This window comes from Falco cherrug, chromosome 17 (assembly GCF_023634085.1).
Source record: "Falco cherrug isolate bFalChe1 chromosome 17, bFalChe1.pri, whole genome shotgun sequence".
Taxonomy (NCBI): domain Eukaryota; kingdom Metazoa; phylum Chordata; class Aves; order Falconiformes; family Falconidae; genus Falco; species Falco cherrug.
Window position 1 is genome coordinate 4,507,985 of NC_073713.1, and position 15,598 is coordinate 4,523,582.

At 40.7% G+C, this 15,598-nt stretch overlaps 1 protein-coding gene across 3 annotated transcripts in view; it reads left to right on the plus strand.

Moving 5' to 3' along the window:
• The window catches only part of ARHGAP32 (Rho GTPase activating protein 32), a 259,327-nt gene that overhangs the window by 43,073 nt on the left and 200,656 nt on the right, over nt 1–15,598 (plus strand). The window contains exon 2 of one of the 3 annotated variants that reach the window (XM_055728664.1): nt 8,499–8,539. The exons of the other annotated variants lie outside the window; for them this stretch is intronic. The gene's annotated coding sequence lies outside the window, so the exon portion shown is untranslated. The remainder of the gene's footprint in view (nt 1–8,498; nt 8,540–15,598) is intronic. 3 annotated transcript variants of the gene reach the window in all.

The following is a 15,598-nucleotide window of genomic DNA, read 5'->3' on the forward strand; positions in this document are numbered from 1 at the left end:
AACTGTACAAAGTATGTTATGATGCACAGTTCTTAGAGTGGGTGAGCGGGGAGCTGCCCTTCTGTTGTTAATTTTTTTGAATCCTTGGTTCCTATTTCTGTATCTTCTTTCCTTGATTGATTTTTTTTTTCTGTTCCAGTGCTGTATTTCTTTGATGTTTTTGTGTTACTGCTCTCTGCTCCCCTGATGTCCACATGCTCTTATTTCTTTGGAACAACACTTTTGATAGAAGTGGATGATTCGGTGACACGTTCAGCCAGACCGTGTAGCCTACTGTGTCTGAGTGGCCTGACATGGAAGCGAAGAGCAGAAACAGAACCAGATGGTGAACTGCTGCAAGAGCTCCCAGCACTGTAGGGAAGATCCACTCTCGCAGTCTGGCTGCGTTACAAGTTGCTGCAAGGGGGCAAAGTAGTTGTCGACTGAGAAGTAGGGCACATCTGGGGTCATATAGCTGTTCCTGCCCTGCGTCATCTCTCAGTTGAATCTTCTTTCAGCTCACCTGCACTTGCAGCGTGTTGGAAGTTAACCGATTCTGTAAATTAGCAGAGCTTTGTGCCTTTCTGTGCGCATCCTCAGGCATTTTGTGGCACATCCTAGTGGTCCTGCTGGCACGGAGCTCAGCCCAGAGCTGGGTGAGTGTGGATGCTCTGGAGCCCAGGCCCCTTACAGTTCTGCAGTGCTCTTCTGCTGGTACCTTATACTTCACTGATGGCTATGTGGACTGCATTTGTGTGGTCTCATGTTCTTAGCTTCATGATTATTTTGATTGAATGTTTTTTTTTTTTACTTCACCCTGCAAGCTGGAAGTTGTATGTGCCTTTCGTGTATTTATTCATCGTGGTGCTAGGAACTCGCTTTCTGTGAAAAAGGCTGTTTTCCTGATCTAGAACAAAATTTTCTTCGAAGCTAAATGCAAAACAATTTAGATTGCAGAGAGGCAAAATAGTTCAGTCTGGGCTGTAGGAATGACAGCTACCCTGGGTTAATACTTCCAAGTACTCCTAACTGTTTTTACACAATCAGTGACTATTTATGCCCTGTCAACTCGCAACTACTTTATCTGAAGTTTGTCAAGTTAGAATGCTGTCTTACTGCTTTGATTGTATCTCTTCTAGTTGAATGTCACCTCATCTACTACTACTTACTGGTTCCATTTTCAACACTTTCTATCCCTCATGCCTTTTTCTGCCTTGTCAGACAGCACTGCAGAGCTATCAGACTTGCTTTCTGTTTGAAGTCATTACAGCTTAGTTCGCAGCCAGGCTTTGCAGTATTAGTTGGGAAAACTTTTGGCAAAAGCCTGATGCTGAATTTTGAAGCAGATTTGGCTATCTTCATTGAAGGGATGTGTTGGAGTGAAATCCAGGGGGTGTTTTTATGCAGGTGCTGATATGGACAAGGGCACTGGGAATTTTTTTTGTTTTCTTTCCTTACACAAAAGATTTCATGGGCTTATTCTTTGCTCCACAGATGCTGTCTACTTCAAAAGCTACCAGAGAAATAAAAATTTCAGACAAGAGAGATACAAAGCACAGAAATGTTATTTAAGTAAAAAATTGGAGGCATAGGGAAGATAGGTTTATCCATTTGGAAATGAACAGTATGCCAAGCTTAATTAAAATCCTTGCAGGTTTTTTCTGGTTTTCTTTGGCATGTTGGCTATGAGAGGGATTTTGTGATAATTTGCCTTCATGGACAGAGACAATTTTGTAGAGTAAGTAAGAGTGTCTGGGAGGGAGAGGAAAAAGGAAGGCCTTGGATATAAATGACTAAGAAGGTATTCTTGTGAGGTTTGTGGTTTTTTGGGTTTTGTTTGGGTTTTTTTGTTTATTTGTTTTTTGTTTGGGTTTTTTTCCTAGGGGAAGGCCTGCATGAATTTCTGAAACAGAACTTTTTTTTTTAATTTGTCTTCACTCCTGGTATTTTGTGTGACACTGAGGGTGGCCATGGAAGGGGAGGCTGGAAATGGTTGTGTTTTCTTGAGTGAGGAAATAGGAGAGGAGAGAACAGGAGATGGAAAATAAGTACATGTCTCACCAGGGTTGGGGATTTCATTTGAACCTAAACAAACCTGTGTTTTATGCAACAGTGGAATTCTTGTTTTAATCATGTGCTTGTCGTTCAAAGATTTCCAAGATGGGAAAGTAAAGTGGGGAAGTTGTAATTGGCCCTTTTTGTAGATAAACTGGGGACAAAGGAAAAAAAAAAAGTGGCATGCTGGATTTCTTGTGAGGGTTTAATGACGGTTAAGATTACAGGCAGAATCTTCTGTCTCTGTCCCAGGGATAAGCTTATGAGCTCTACGCTCAGTTAATGTTATTTATTTATTTTTTCTCTGTAGTAGTCACAGTAACTTGGAGCTGGTGGCCATGAGTGTGCTGCTGTACCCAGAATCTTTCAGCCCACCCCTCACTTTTTCTCCATTACCAAGCACCCCTTGGTAAGAGAAGATTTCTTCTTAGAAAGAAGAAGGTTAGCTAAATAAACTGGTGAGCCTTACATCAAATTATGGGCTTACGGTCAAGTGCCTTTTTTTTTTTTAAGTGTTGGTGTGTAGCAAAAGGAGAGCTGCTGGAGACACTGTGTTGAGGGGAGTAAGTGTAGGGAGATTGTGGAGATGAAGAAGCTTAGAAGAGCAATGAAGTGTGCAGCCATGCAGGGTTTTGGCAATGAATGTTTTGTTTCAATTTCTTCTTTTTATTGCTCCATTCCTTAGGTAGCTGAATGCATCTATGCTTGTAATGTCTGGAAAAGATTTTTAAGAATGCTTTACAAAGCAAAACAAAATCTGAAATAGAACAGTCTCGCTGCTAAGAAAACAATTTTTTTTAAAAAAAATCGTTAAAACAATGAAAATTAAAGGTTTTTAAAAACATGCATTCTCATTGAAGGGGAAGTAGAATTTTTCAGACTATGAAATCACATGTTGTCTTTGTGCTAACGTTTGAGACAGCCTAAAAGCCTCTTGAAATGTTTACCTTGGACTTATGTTGGAAAGAATATTATATAGACCTGATTTTTGCTTGATGTTTTACCTTTAAAAATGGGTTTCTGGCTTTTATAACTTCAGAAATTGCCCTGCTTTAACTTTTTAACTTTTTTTTTTTTTTTTTTAGCAAGCCAGTTCATGTATTAAATTGAAATCTGTACAAATTACAGTTAACTATAGTCAACTCAGTGAGGCCTAAAATAGGTCACATGCTGTTTGGAATAAAACACACTGAAAAATTATTAAATCTGTTTTATTGGGCCTGAAGTACGTTCTGAGGCATTTCATCATCCCCTGGCTGCTGTTTTCCATTTATTTTTTTATTTGCCATGGTGGCCCTGCTAGCTGGATAATACAAGTGATGATGTTCCTTGTAAAGGGAAAAAAAAAAAGGGTATGAAATTGTTGAGTCCTTCGTTTTTAACAGGAAAGGCAGAAATATTTTTTTGCTTCATCTATTTGAAACCAACTGAAATACTTTCTAAATGTTATCCCCTTACCTGAATACCAAATCACATCACCTGAATACCAAACTGGAAGACATTTCAGCATTTCAGGACAAGAGGAAATGGCCTGGAGTTATGCCAGGGCAGGTTTAGGTTGGATATTAGGAAAAATTTCTTCACTGAAAGATTGGTCAAGCACTGGAAGGGGCTGCCCAGGGAGGTGGTGGGATCACCATCCCCGGAGGTGTTTACAACATGCGTGGATGCAGTGCTTAGGGACGTGGTTTAGTGGTGGGCTTGGCAGTGCTGGGTTAATGGTTGGACTTGATGATCTCAAAGGTCTTTTCCAACCCAAATGATTCTGTGATTCTATGCTATTTACTATCATAGAAACCAGGTAACGTTAAATCTACTTCATTCCTTCCTTTTTTTTTCCCCTGGAGTTGTATTTTGGGTCCTGACATTCAAGGGACGTTTTTCTCCATCCTGTTTGGAGGGGATAATGACTGAGCTGCCTGGGTGAGTCAGCAGAACCTGGTTCACCCTGTCCCAGCAGAGCTAATGCCAGCGAGGGGTATAGTGTTTGTTTGTTTATAGGTGATGCACAGTCTTTGGCTTCTTGTTGTGCTTCATAGGAAATACTGCTTTATGCCAATTTTATTAAATTATTCTAAATGCTGTTGAATTAATTACATTAAAACAACTTCAGCAGTGACCTTGAGCAAAAGTTATTTCCAGCAGTGTATCTTCTGCATTGATGTACTGACTTAATGCCTGCACTCTTCCTCATGTTCAGCTATTCTGCATCGACTATTGTTTCACATACCTGCATGTATGTCCTTTATGGGAACTACTTATTATTTTAATTGTATGCAAGAATATGTATGTGCCTACATTTTTTTTAAGCCTTGTCCCAGTAGGTGCTTGTAAAATTGTCTGCTAATAAAAGCAGGGGATCTAAAAAGCCATGTGGAGACTTACCTGCAGATATACCTAAGAAATTGTTTTGAAAGCACCTGTGATTTGAAAATAGTGATGTGGACTTGTGTTTATGCATTGTGATTGCTGAACAAGTCTATCTGCAGTGTTAAGTAGAAGGGGGTTTTATTTTTAACTTGCACAGACCTGGGAGCACTGTAAACCCAACTGTCTTTCCCCCCGGTCCTCTCCTCTGTCACTAACCCCAGGTTTTGTGTAGTCGTTGGTAACAGAGCCTCATTGAGCCAACTTGCATATCTAGGTAAGGCTGAGACTTAAAAATCTGTCCTCGGTGAGTGCTGCAGCCCTCGCGTCGCTCCCAGTGGATTATCTGTTGGTAAGTGATTGAAGTAAGTAGGCAGTTCTGTTGACCTGGTTTTGTCACTAAAATAAGGAGGCATATCTGACCTTGTACGGCTTTCAGGAGCTATACTGTTGAGCAGAAGGCTGTTTATGTTGAGTTATTTTTAAGGTTAAAGCTGTGGTTCAAAAATTGTCTTTTCCTAAAGCAGTACTTCTTGATGTTGTTCAAGATGCACATACAGGAACTGAAAAAATATACCTGTTGTAGCACTCGGTCTTTAACTTGCATCTGACATGAACCTGGGATGGTACATGAGGCTTTGAACGTCCTGGCTGTAGAGGGTTGAACTTCTCCCGGTTACAGTCACTGTTAAGTGTGTTCTTAGTCGTGTTTAGTTTTGCACATACGTGGCTAGTGGTGTGTAGCAGGTTTTGTTCTGTATCTCAAGTCACAGAACAGGTTAGGCTGTAAGTTAAAAGTACTGTATACCTTTTCATTATTTTGGGAAATCTACATTATGAAGAGTAAAACATTGAAGCATTGAGGTCATTTTGCATCATACTTTACTGAAAACTCACCAACTACAAAGTGTGTTTGTTTTCCCTGGGCTGACATCACTGAAAACACATACTCAAAGCAACTATGGAGTGATAGTTCTCAACAGTGCTGTCTTAGACTTTAATGACCTCTGCTGATTGGGCTTCCATTGTTGTTTGCCTTGTCTTTCCAGCAGGCCTATTATGTTTCCTAATTGATCATAACTTAACAAGCTAAGCTTGGAGAGAAAAAGAAGGCCTGAGCAGTTGAATTCTCCTTGCCAGGAACCAGTTAGGTAATGAGATAGTTGACGATGCCAATCCAAAAAGATTGATAATGATTTCCCATCCTTGAATAGTTCAGTGTGGGGTGTTTTTATTTTGAACTTGTGCATTTTGCAGCTGTTTCACAGAATCTCTGAGAAAACAAAAGTGATTAGAACACTTTAGATTTAAATTTCTAGTGGTGTTAAGTCAGTTGAGGTTCTCTGAATCCAACAGGCCTGTAAAGTGTGGGGTTGAACTTTGCAAGGGCTGAGTGTGCATGCCTCACTGTAAACCCGTGAGAAATTCTTGGTGAATTTGGCAAGGGTCTACATTATGGTTAGTTTGCCGCATGTCTACATTTTTGCAAGGGGAGAGCAAAAATTTGTAGTCCCTGTTTACTTAATGGTAGGTCAAGAGGCCAGTCCTGCAAACCGTTTCTCATTGTAGTCACTTGTATGTGGAAAATTTTGTAGGAGATTGTGTCCGGCTTTTTCTTCTCTTCATCTTTTCTATTTCCTTTTGCTGCTCTTTGAACTTCTAACGCTGTAGGCCACAGAGACATTTTGTGGAGAATATAATCTTAGAAAAGAACTTTTGATGGAAGCAACTTGTGCAAGAGAAATACTCTCAGTAAAAGGAGATCATTCATGGCTTTTAGCTCTTTAAAAACCCATCTTAACACTCCTGCTGGGTTCCTTTCACTGTAAAGTAATGCAGAGGATTAGTCAGCATCATCTAATTAGGCAGCAGCAAAGCAAAAATTTTGTTTAACCGACTCTGCCCTGATTCAGTTTCCATTCATAGGACTTACCCATTGAAGCCAAATGCAGTAAGGATATCTTATGATGGCATTTGAAATGTCAGAGCGAGTGTGAAGTGAGGCATACTTAAATGAGTTCTGCACCTGAGGAGGAAATTCAAGGTCATCCTGTGCAGTGTCTGTACCGAAACAGCCTTCCTGTGTTCTGTGTGAGTCTGCAGGTAGCTGGAGTACCTCCTGGTTTCTTAATAGCTCTGATGGTTTGAGCACTTAAATTCTGCTCCATCCTCCTGAAAAGGATAAGAATGAAAGAGTAGCTGGAGAGCCTTTCCCTCCCGTTCCTGTAGGTCTGGGCTGCTTTGGTGTCCATATTGGATGGTCTTGTGATGTAAGTGTGGCTGAATACCCTTAAAAAAATAACAAAAAAAGTGCTTAACAACAGTACCTGGCAGGGTTGAAACAGGAGAACTTGTCTTGGATTCTTCTAGGGTAGGCTGATGGTGGAGTCTCAGGGTCTGAGAAAACTGTGTTTTCTGATATAACACACAGACCAGGAGAAATGGCTTCTATTTAGGGGACACGTCTTGGCTCTTCACTTCACAGAAGCACTTCAGCACATACTTGACTGCATGTAAACCTACTTGTTATGTGCTGAGCAGCTTTCTCTGACTTTGGACCTCACTGAGGATACACTTCAGTTCATGTTTGAATATGAGGACAAGCTGGATTTTACTTCTTTCACAGGGGTTCACATAAGATTATTTACAGCTGAGGAATTTGGGAAGAGCAGCTCGGCCTTTTCTGAGCAAAGATTATTACTGTTAAGTTTGGCCAACTGGGGCATTAGGTCTCTGCACAAAGGAAGAAATTGATCTTTTTGTATGGAGCTTTAAAACAAACAAAAAAGCAAAACATTTTTTCTTAGTAGAACAGGGGATTTTTATGAGCATGCAGGTGACACTATATAATTTTAAACAAAAGACATTGCTGTAGATGATGTATCATCTGCAATTAACTGAAATAGCTGGGACACTGTAGAGGACAGGATAAAGGAGTTTTCTGCTTTATTCTGTCAGAACCGCTTACTGCTTTCTAGTGGGAAGTGATGCTGTTTATCAAATCAATCTTATTGCTGGTAATGATAATGAATCAGTAAATTGTTCCTAAGCCATTATAACATTTTGTGACTCCCAGTTTCAATGTAGGTCCTTTTAACTGAGCTTTTAAGTAATCTTTAAACTAACCCTAGATGAGCAATCTTCTGCGGAAGGAAGGACCTGTTCCCAAGAAGCATTGATGACTTTAACTGGAATGTCCGTTTTGGTGCCTGTGAATCTGTCTGGCTGTTCTGACCCTGTTGCACAGATGAGAAAAGAGATAAAATCCCCACCTTGTGGCAGAGTTGTTGAGGAGCTCCTGTGAGAAAGGAGCTGCTGGGGAGTGGAGACTGGGTGACTTTGGTGACGAGGTGGCTGCAGCCTCGGAACAGTTTTGCTTAGATGAAGGGGATGAGGTGTAGCGGAGAAGCAGCACATGGATGGGGTTCCAGGATATGAGAGAAAGAAGCAACCAGGAGGGAACTAAGTAACAACAACAACAAACAACCAGAAAACCCAAACAAAGGAAACAAAAATGTAGAGTTAGAAGTAGTGAGAGAAATCCAATTCCTTTTTACCTTTAGGCACTGTAGGAAGACTGAAACTGGATTTTTCCCTGCCTCCCACACCCCCTCAGGAACACCATCTGCAAAATATTTCTCTTTTACAGTCTATGAAGTACCAGAGTAGATGAGAGCCTGTTTTTCCCAGACTTTAGACGAGAGACCTCTAGGGACATGTCTACCTAACTTCCCAGCCAAGCTTCACTGCTTTCTTCCTTATTTTTCTATTTTAAAGATATGTCCTCAATATAAGAATAAAAGGAACATAGCAATTCACTTAAGGGACTACAGTAAAAAAGTAGCTGCTTAACTTGTCTGACCATTGAAGATACCTTTGAAATGAAGTTCTGCATGCAGATGAGCTCTTGGATCTTCTTGTTCCTGGTGTTGTTGCAGTGCTAGGCATATGGCAGTGTCAAGTGGAATCAGGATGACGGTATCTGGTCTAGCGATCCTGCTCTGCTCACCTGAGACCCTGACATTGTTTTTAAACATTCTGAACCTTGAATATCTCATTGTCTTTACAGTCTTGTCAATTATTATTTTTTTTTTTAGAGAGAGTGTTGAAGAGGTACATTGTCTGAGGCTGTTCTAAGGTGAGTCACGTCTATATAAATAGAACTGCTGAGCACATTGGATAAGCTGCAGTGTGTAGAGGACAAAAATGCTTCAGAGGAAGGAAAGCTGCCTTGTTAAAATGATCACATAATTGTAAATGCCTGTCCTTTAAGAATGCTGCCAAGGGTACCTGCCACATCAATTTCTCCTTCCCCCCAGCCCCTACTTCAAGTGCAGGTTCATTAAAAATTGTAATTAATGCATTTGTTAGACCACTGAAGTTTCAGCAGAAAGCAGAAGGGGTGGAGACAGCTGCAATACAGATGTGGCTGCTGCACATGTGCTTTTCTGTACCGTGAGTGGGAGCATGTCCTTTCCTCATCAGAACTGGTGCAGGGATTGTAACCTTGTTTATCCCCTGCTCCTTCACTCGTGATAAATTTGAGAGTCCACGTTTTTATTTTCTCATGTTTCCAATGATTTGCAGTACAGGTAGGACATGACAGCAATGCCTGACTTCATTGGGAATGCTGTCTTCAAAACAGACACCTGGAAGCATTTGGTGTCAGTTCAGTTTGGGGTTATTTGAGCAGAGAGAGCTTCTCCTCTTGCACTGAAGTTTACAATATTTGGATCAGCTTTCTAGAGGCCTCAGTATGGACTTTTCCAGAACAGAGGAAGCTCCTAGTCATCATTGTGAAACAAAGTTTGCCCAGAAATTAGGACGCAGGCTGCCTTGTGTGCATCATTCCTAACGTGGTGTAGTTGGAGCCCACTATGGTATCCAGCCAGATGAAATCCCATGTTGATGGAATCTGTATAATTTTTGATGTAATGCTTAAGTTTTGGTGTTCTCTTTGAATTTATCACTCAGTCTTTATTTTGATCATCTTGGACATACATTGGCATGAAGAAAGCTAGTTCTTACAGAAAAAGTAAGGAAGATTGAGGACAGCGGGAAATGTAGGCTGGAGTTAGATCTTCACTTCCTCGAGTAGGTTTGGCAGAAATACCCAGTGTGTACTGATGATGCATATACACTTCTCAGAGGCTTTACTTGCTCAAAGTCAGCTGCCTCCACGTGATCTGTCAAGGTTTTGTTATCAGCCATTCATCCTTGATCGCTTGAAAAATTGATCGGTGTGATGTGAGTAACTATGGGCTCTGAGAAATCCCACTCTTGCCTTTGCAAGTTGCAGTTTGTGGACTTGGTGAGTAAAGTGTGTGAATCTGACGGATACGTGCTTGTTCAGGAAGCCACACGTGAAGAATTTAACTGAATCCAATGAAACAGAATTGGGTAGGAGTCCTGAGGTTTAGTCAAAGGTGTCCCACCACCGCTACCGCAGAGTGCCATGGCGTTGCATGTGGTTTGATGCTGCATCAAATTTATTCTAGCTGCAGGTTGCCTCTTTCCTCCCCAGCTGCTTTCCTTCCATATATTGTACCAGGCTGGGTGAATTGTTAACCGCTCTTGCCTCAGTAATCTGATCAAGGGAGGAACAGAGATACTGTTTCCTTTTAGTAATTTAAAAAAAAAAAACAAAAACAAAAAAACCAAAAAAAAAAAGAAGCTGTTGTACTACTATTGCTGGGTTCTCTTTGTTTTTTTAAGTAGGCCGGTACTAAAAATGGAAATTAAGATCCCAGAAATTTCTTTTGATTAGCTGCAAGTTTGAAGAAGTATGTGCAAAGGAGAAAGTGGGGGAACATAGGCTACCAAGGACATTGCAAAATACTGAAATATATCTGTATACTCAGATGCCACGTAATGCTAGAACTCGTGACTGCAAGGCAAATATGAAAATGAAATTACAGTCTCTCAGTAATACGCAATGGGTTTTCTCTGTATAACTTTATTGGATTTTTCTTTCTTTGCTTGGCTTGTGTTAAAAAGGCATTTTGAGCTTCTGTTTGAATGTATGAGGTTTATATATTTCTTAATTTCATCAGCCGTTCTGCAAAGAAGTATTAGGAGAGCAGTATTTTCTCCTTTTTGCAAGTTCTTAAAGATTATTGTTTTGAAGCAGCAGTGTTCCTCTGCACCTTCCTTCTTTGTGGTTTTTGTATGTTTTTGTTTTTTTCCTGTGGAAGTGTTATGATACTCAACAATGATAAAAATACATGGACTTTTACAGAAACTAATTTGAAAATTTTATCTTTTTTTGTAAAGTTTCTCACTTGTCTATTGTGACACACTCAGGAGAAATTAAGTAGATCATTGCTGACTTAAAAAATTCAATAGGATTTTAAAATAAATTCCGAACCCCTTGCATCTTTTATATTTATTCTAAATAGATGAAGTCACAAGGAAAAGGTAAACACTTCCAGCATCAAATATGGGTTTTGCTGTTATTTTTGACATGAGTTAAGTTTGGCATGAAAATCAGAGAGGGCAAGTTTATATGGTAGCATTAGAGCCTGGGGGACCAGAGCAGGGATTCAATCTATTTGATTATGACTAGAAATGTGATAGAAAAAAATTTCCAGAATGTTACTGAGCCTTATAGTATTGTCTCATACATAGCCCACTTTAAAGATTTCCTGCCAAGCAATTCAGTATTTAATTCGACCCTTTAAAGGTTTTAATACGAGAACAAATCTGTGGGTAAATCAGCAATTATTCTGTATTCTATGCACAGAAATCCAGTCACATCAAGAATAACATTTGCAATGATCTGCTTTAAAAGCTTTAGTTACAATAAAAAAAATTCTGTGCCAGTAGCATGGAGTCTGTACTGTGAATGAAATCATCAAGGCTGATGCATCGTTTCAGCTTGTATAGCATTTTGTGCACTTCTTTGTGCATTTCTTCCTGAAGAAAAACACTGCCTGGCACAACTTGAGTGAAAAAGGTTTTCTTGCCAGCTCCAAGAATGCGGTGCTTTTATTGTGATCTGAAATGTGCTTTTGTGCATTGTTCTAGCAGGCATATAGTTCAACTTCTGCCAAAACTTGAATAAAAGTCTGGTAGTGGCTTTGAAGTAAAATAACTGTCTTTCAATCTCTGAAGCAGTGTCAGACATTATTTTTGTTGCCCTGGGAATGTTCTCGGAGCTGACATTGTTACAGACAGGTTATATACTAAAAGCATCGAATCTGTTGGATTTTTGTGCTGTGTAGGAATTTAGATCAGGGATATTTGCGGCTGTTTTCCTTCGCTTCCTCCTGTCAATGATAGTAAGATTTTGCAAGTGATTTTTATTTCACCTTCTTTGCAATAAATAGTTATGTGCTTTTTCTGCTTTGGAAGTAATATATTGGGAAATGACGTGGTAATCAGGAATTGGGATTGAGATTACTGAGGAACACAGCTGTTGCTTGCCTGAAACTTCAGCCTAAAGATTTATTTGGAAACATTGGTTTTGTCCCTAGTTTGCCCAATGGATCCCTTTTAATTGATGTCACCTTTTCAAAATCGTATTCTAAGCTTGAAATGTAAGTTCTGCTACTCCATGGTATTTCTGTTTGCTAGCATGTTGTTTGTTTAGGATTAATATTTGATCTTGTGTTGCCATGCTGAAACAAAGCAGAGGTCTGGTTGCTCAGGGGTGCTGAAATCATTCCTACTGGCCTTACTGCTGCAGCCACTGGGAAGTTTTTTAAAGCTTTATTCAGTTAGAGTTGATTATGAAGAGGAAAAAGAAGGCTTCTGGCCAAATGAAGCCTCAAAGCATCACCAGGTTTACTGTTCTATTAAACTGAGAGGCACCATAGAACAGGTGGCGATTGAGTAACTGAAACAAAAGGTCCTGTGTTGGTCAGTGTACATTCTGGGAGAGGTAACTTAGCACAGAAGTGAGGAGGAAGGAAAAGGCATCTGGATGTACTGGTTCAGAAAATTGTGGGTGTTTTGCACTAAGTGAACCTGTCCAGGTGCATTTTTCCATAAATTACAGTGTTTCAGCATGCCCAAACTTTTCTTTCTGAAGAGTCTGCTCCCCATTTAGAAGCAAGTTGTTTGTTTTTATTTGGTTTTTTTTTTTCCTCTTATGTCTGTAACTTGCACTGTAGAATCATAGAATCATTTGGGTTGGAAAAGACCTCTGAGATCATCAAGTCCCACTGTTAACCCAGCACTGCCAAGTCCAACACTACACCATGTCACTATGCACCTCATCTACATGCTTTTTACGATTCCACCGCCTCCCTGGGCAGCCTGTTCTAGTGCTTGACCACCCCTTCAGTGAAGACATTTTTCCCAATATCTGACCTAAACTTGCCCTGGCGCAACTCAAGGCTGTTTCCTCTTGTCCTGTCGCTTGTTACCTGGGACAAGAGACTTGCCCCCACCTCACTACACCCTGCTGTCAGGTAGCTGTGGAGAGTGAAGAGGTCCTCCCTGAGCCTCCTTTTCTCCAGGCAAAACACCCCCAGTTCCCTCAGCAGCTCCTTGTCAGAAGGCTTGTGCTGCAGACCCTTCCCCAGCTCTGTTGCCCGTCTCTGGACACGCTCCATCACCTCTACATCCCTCTGGCAGTGGGGGGCCCAAACCTGAACACAGGGTTTGAGGTGCGGCCGCCCCAGTGCCAAATGCAGGATGAGATCCCTGCCCATAGGCTTGTGCATGCAGGTCACTACTGTTCCCTCCTGGGCTGTGGGGACTTGGTTCTGCTCTTCCTCAGCCCTGTCTCCCAGCTCAAGGGGCTGGGTATCTGGAGGGAAGCGGGTCTTACTATTAAAGACTGAGGCAAAGAAGACATTAAGTACCTCAGCCTTTTCCTCATCCTTTGTGGTCATGTTCCCCACCACATCCAGTACAGGCTGAAGGTTATCCTTGGCCCTCCTTTTCTTTCTGATGTATTTGTAAAAACATTTTTTATTTTTCATGGCAGTAGCCAGTCTGAGTTCTAGGTGGACCTTTATCTCTCTGTTCTCCACCCTGCATAACCTCTCATAACTTTTCATCTTTTTTTTTTTTCCTTTGTTCCTCTTTTTTTTATTCTTTTTTTTTCTTTTTTTTTTTTTTCCTTCTGGTCTCCCTTCCCCAGCGTGCTGCTTCTCCTAACACTTGGGGATTTGCATAGCCTGTTGTTCAGCAGAGCCTGGTGGCAGACCTGCCCGAACAGGGTTTCTCAAGAAGACATGAATATTGTGGTTTAATATTGTGGTTTGCCATGTTCTGGTCTGTGTGCGTGTGAAGGAACGGTGGGAGGTCCAGCAGCCAGGGACACAGCGGCTGTGCTCAAACACAAAGCCATTCTTACTGAAAACTTTGTTTCTCAGTGTTTGGTGTTTTCATATTTTTGAGTGTTACCTTGTCATGGGGGGGTGGTGGTGGTGGTGGCAACAAGAAGAAAACTTTGCAATAACATCCTTTTAAATCTTCATTAAAACCACTCATAGTAAACCCATTAATATTTTTAGAAGCACTTCCCCTGAGCGACTGTCACTTTCAACACTAATTTTTCTAGTCAAAAAGGCATTTCAAGTCCATTTCATTTTCATAATCTTCATTTAAATGCAGTCCCTTGAACTATGCAAGTGATAATTGGGTACACAGTTTACAACTTCTGGAATGCTGGATGTTTGGCACTAACAGAATTTGAATTAAATCAGCTATGAGTTCTCCTATTTGATCTGTAAAAGAGATGTCTGCAAGCTTTTCTTTAGTCATTTAAAATTATGGGGATGGTCTTGATTAAATTTGCAAATGTCAGGCCTTCTTGTAGGTAAGCCCAGGTTATATATTTAAAGCAAATCCATAAACAAAAAGCTTATCATCTGGAGAGCTGAGCATTAGAAGCCTGAAAAATAGTTACATGTGTAACTGGTGCAATGCTTCAGTAGAGCTTAAATCTCCTTTATTTCAGAATATCTTGATTTTGAGAAAGCTTATTGTAAAATATTTTTTAAAAAATTCCTATTGTAAAATCGTTCTGCATTTTCCAGATAACAAAACATAGAGTGCAGATAAAAAGCATGCCAGTGCAAATCTGAGACACTTTGCAGAGGCACCAGCTTTGGCACCAGCTCGGGTTTACTATCGCAGCTGTTAAAGCATGAAATAGTCAGAAACATCCAAGTAATAAACTTGTGTGCTTGAAATCTGTCTGGTGCTTCCCAGAGGTTCATCCCTTAGGAGTCTTCACTGTGTTTGTTTTCACGCTGGAAATATGAACATATTTAACAGTTGCATAATAGTGTAGCACATGTTTCAAAGATGTTTATAAACAAGTTTCATAATGCTTCCCTGATGGAGTGGTCATCTCTTGCTTGGGGGGTGTTGGTGACAGTCGCTGTATTCCAGTGATGGCTTTTGATGCGCAGCTCTCTGCATCAGAGGCTGCCTTTGTGTCGGCACGGAGCTTTGCACAGTTGGAGCTTCCAGCCAGTTCTGTAGTGGTATTGTAAAATAATTGGACTTGGTTCTCCAACTTTGTTTCTTCAGTTTGTCCTGCAGCAAACACAAAAGGAGCATGTGACTCCTCTATTCTGAGGGTTTTGTCACCTGGCCTTTCAGTGTCATACAGTAAATGTCAATCTACGTGTTCAAGTTTTAGGATGTATGTATTTTTGGGGGGGGGTGGGTGTATGACATTTTTCATCTGTTTAATTTTATTTATATTCGAAGAGCAGTCTCCAAATCCTTATTGTAGCAAATGTATGCTCTTTTTATAAAAATACTCATCTGTAAATATTGATTATGATAACTTCTTTACACCAAATTACAGCCTGCCTATGCCAGGGCATGATTCACCTCCTGCTGCGTGGCAGTTGTCACCCAGAAGTCTGGCACTTGTGTTTCTTTTTATAGATTTGACTTGAACATAGTGATTTCTTCTCTCTTTTTCCTCTATTCCCCTTAAAGAAATTGTGAGACCTAAGACATCTCAAAAGCCACATGTGGATTGTTGAGACTTAAAAGTGGCAGCCTGCTCCTCCTTGAAAGAAAGCAGAGGTGTTGTGTCTGAACATTCACCTGTGGGACTGGACAAATAGGCACAACCAATGGCTCTAAATTACTGGTGCCCTTCCCGTTTCCCTGGGAACACATCTGGGATCATGTGGTCATGGTCTTACCGTGCCCTACTGTGCTGTGCAGGCACTGTGGGAAATCATGTCCGACCTGCAGGAGCAAGCGCTGCTGTTCAGCT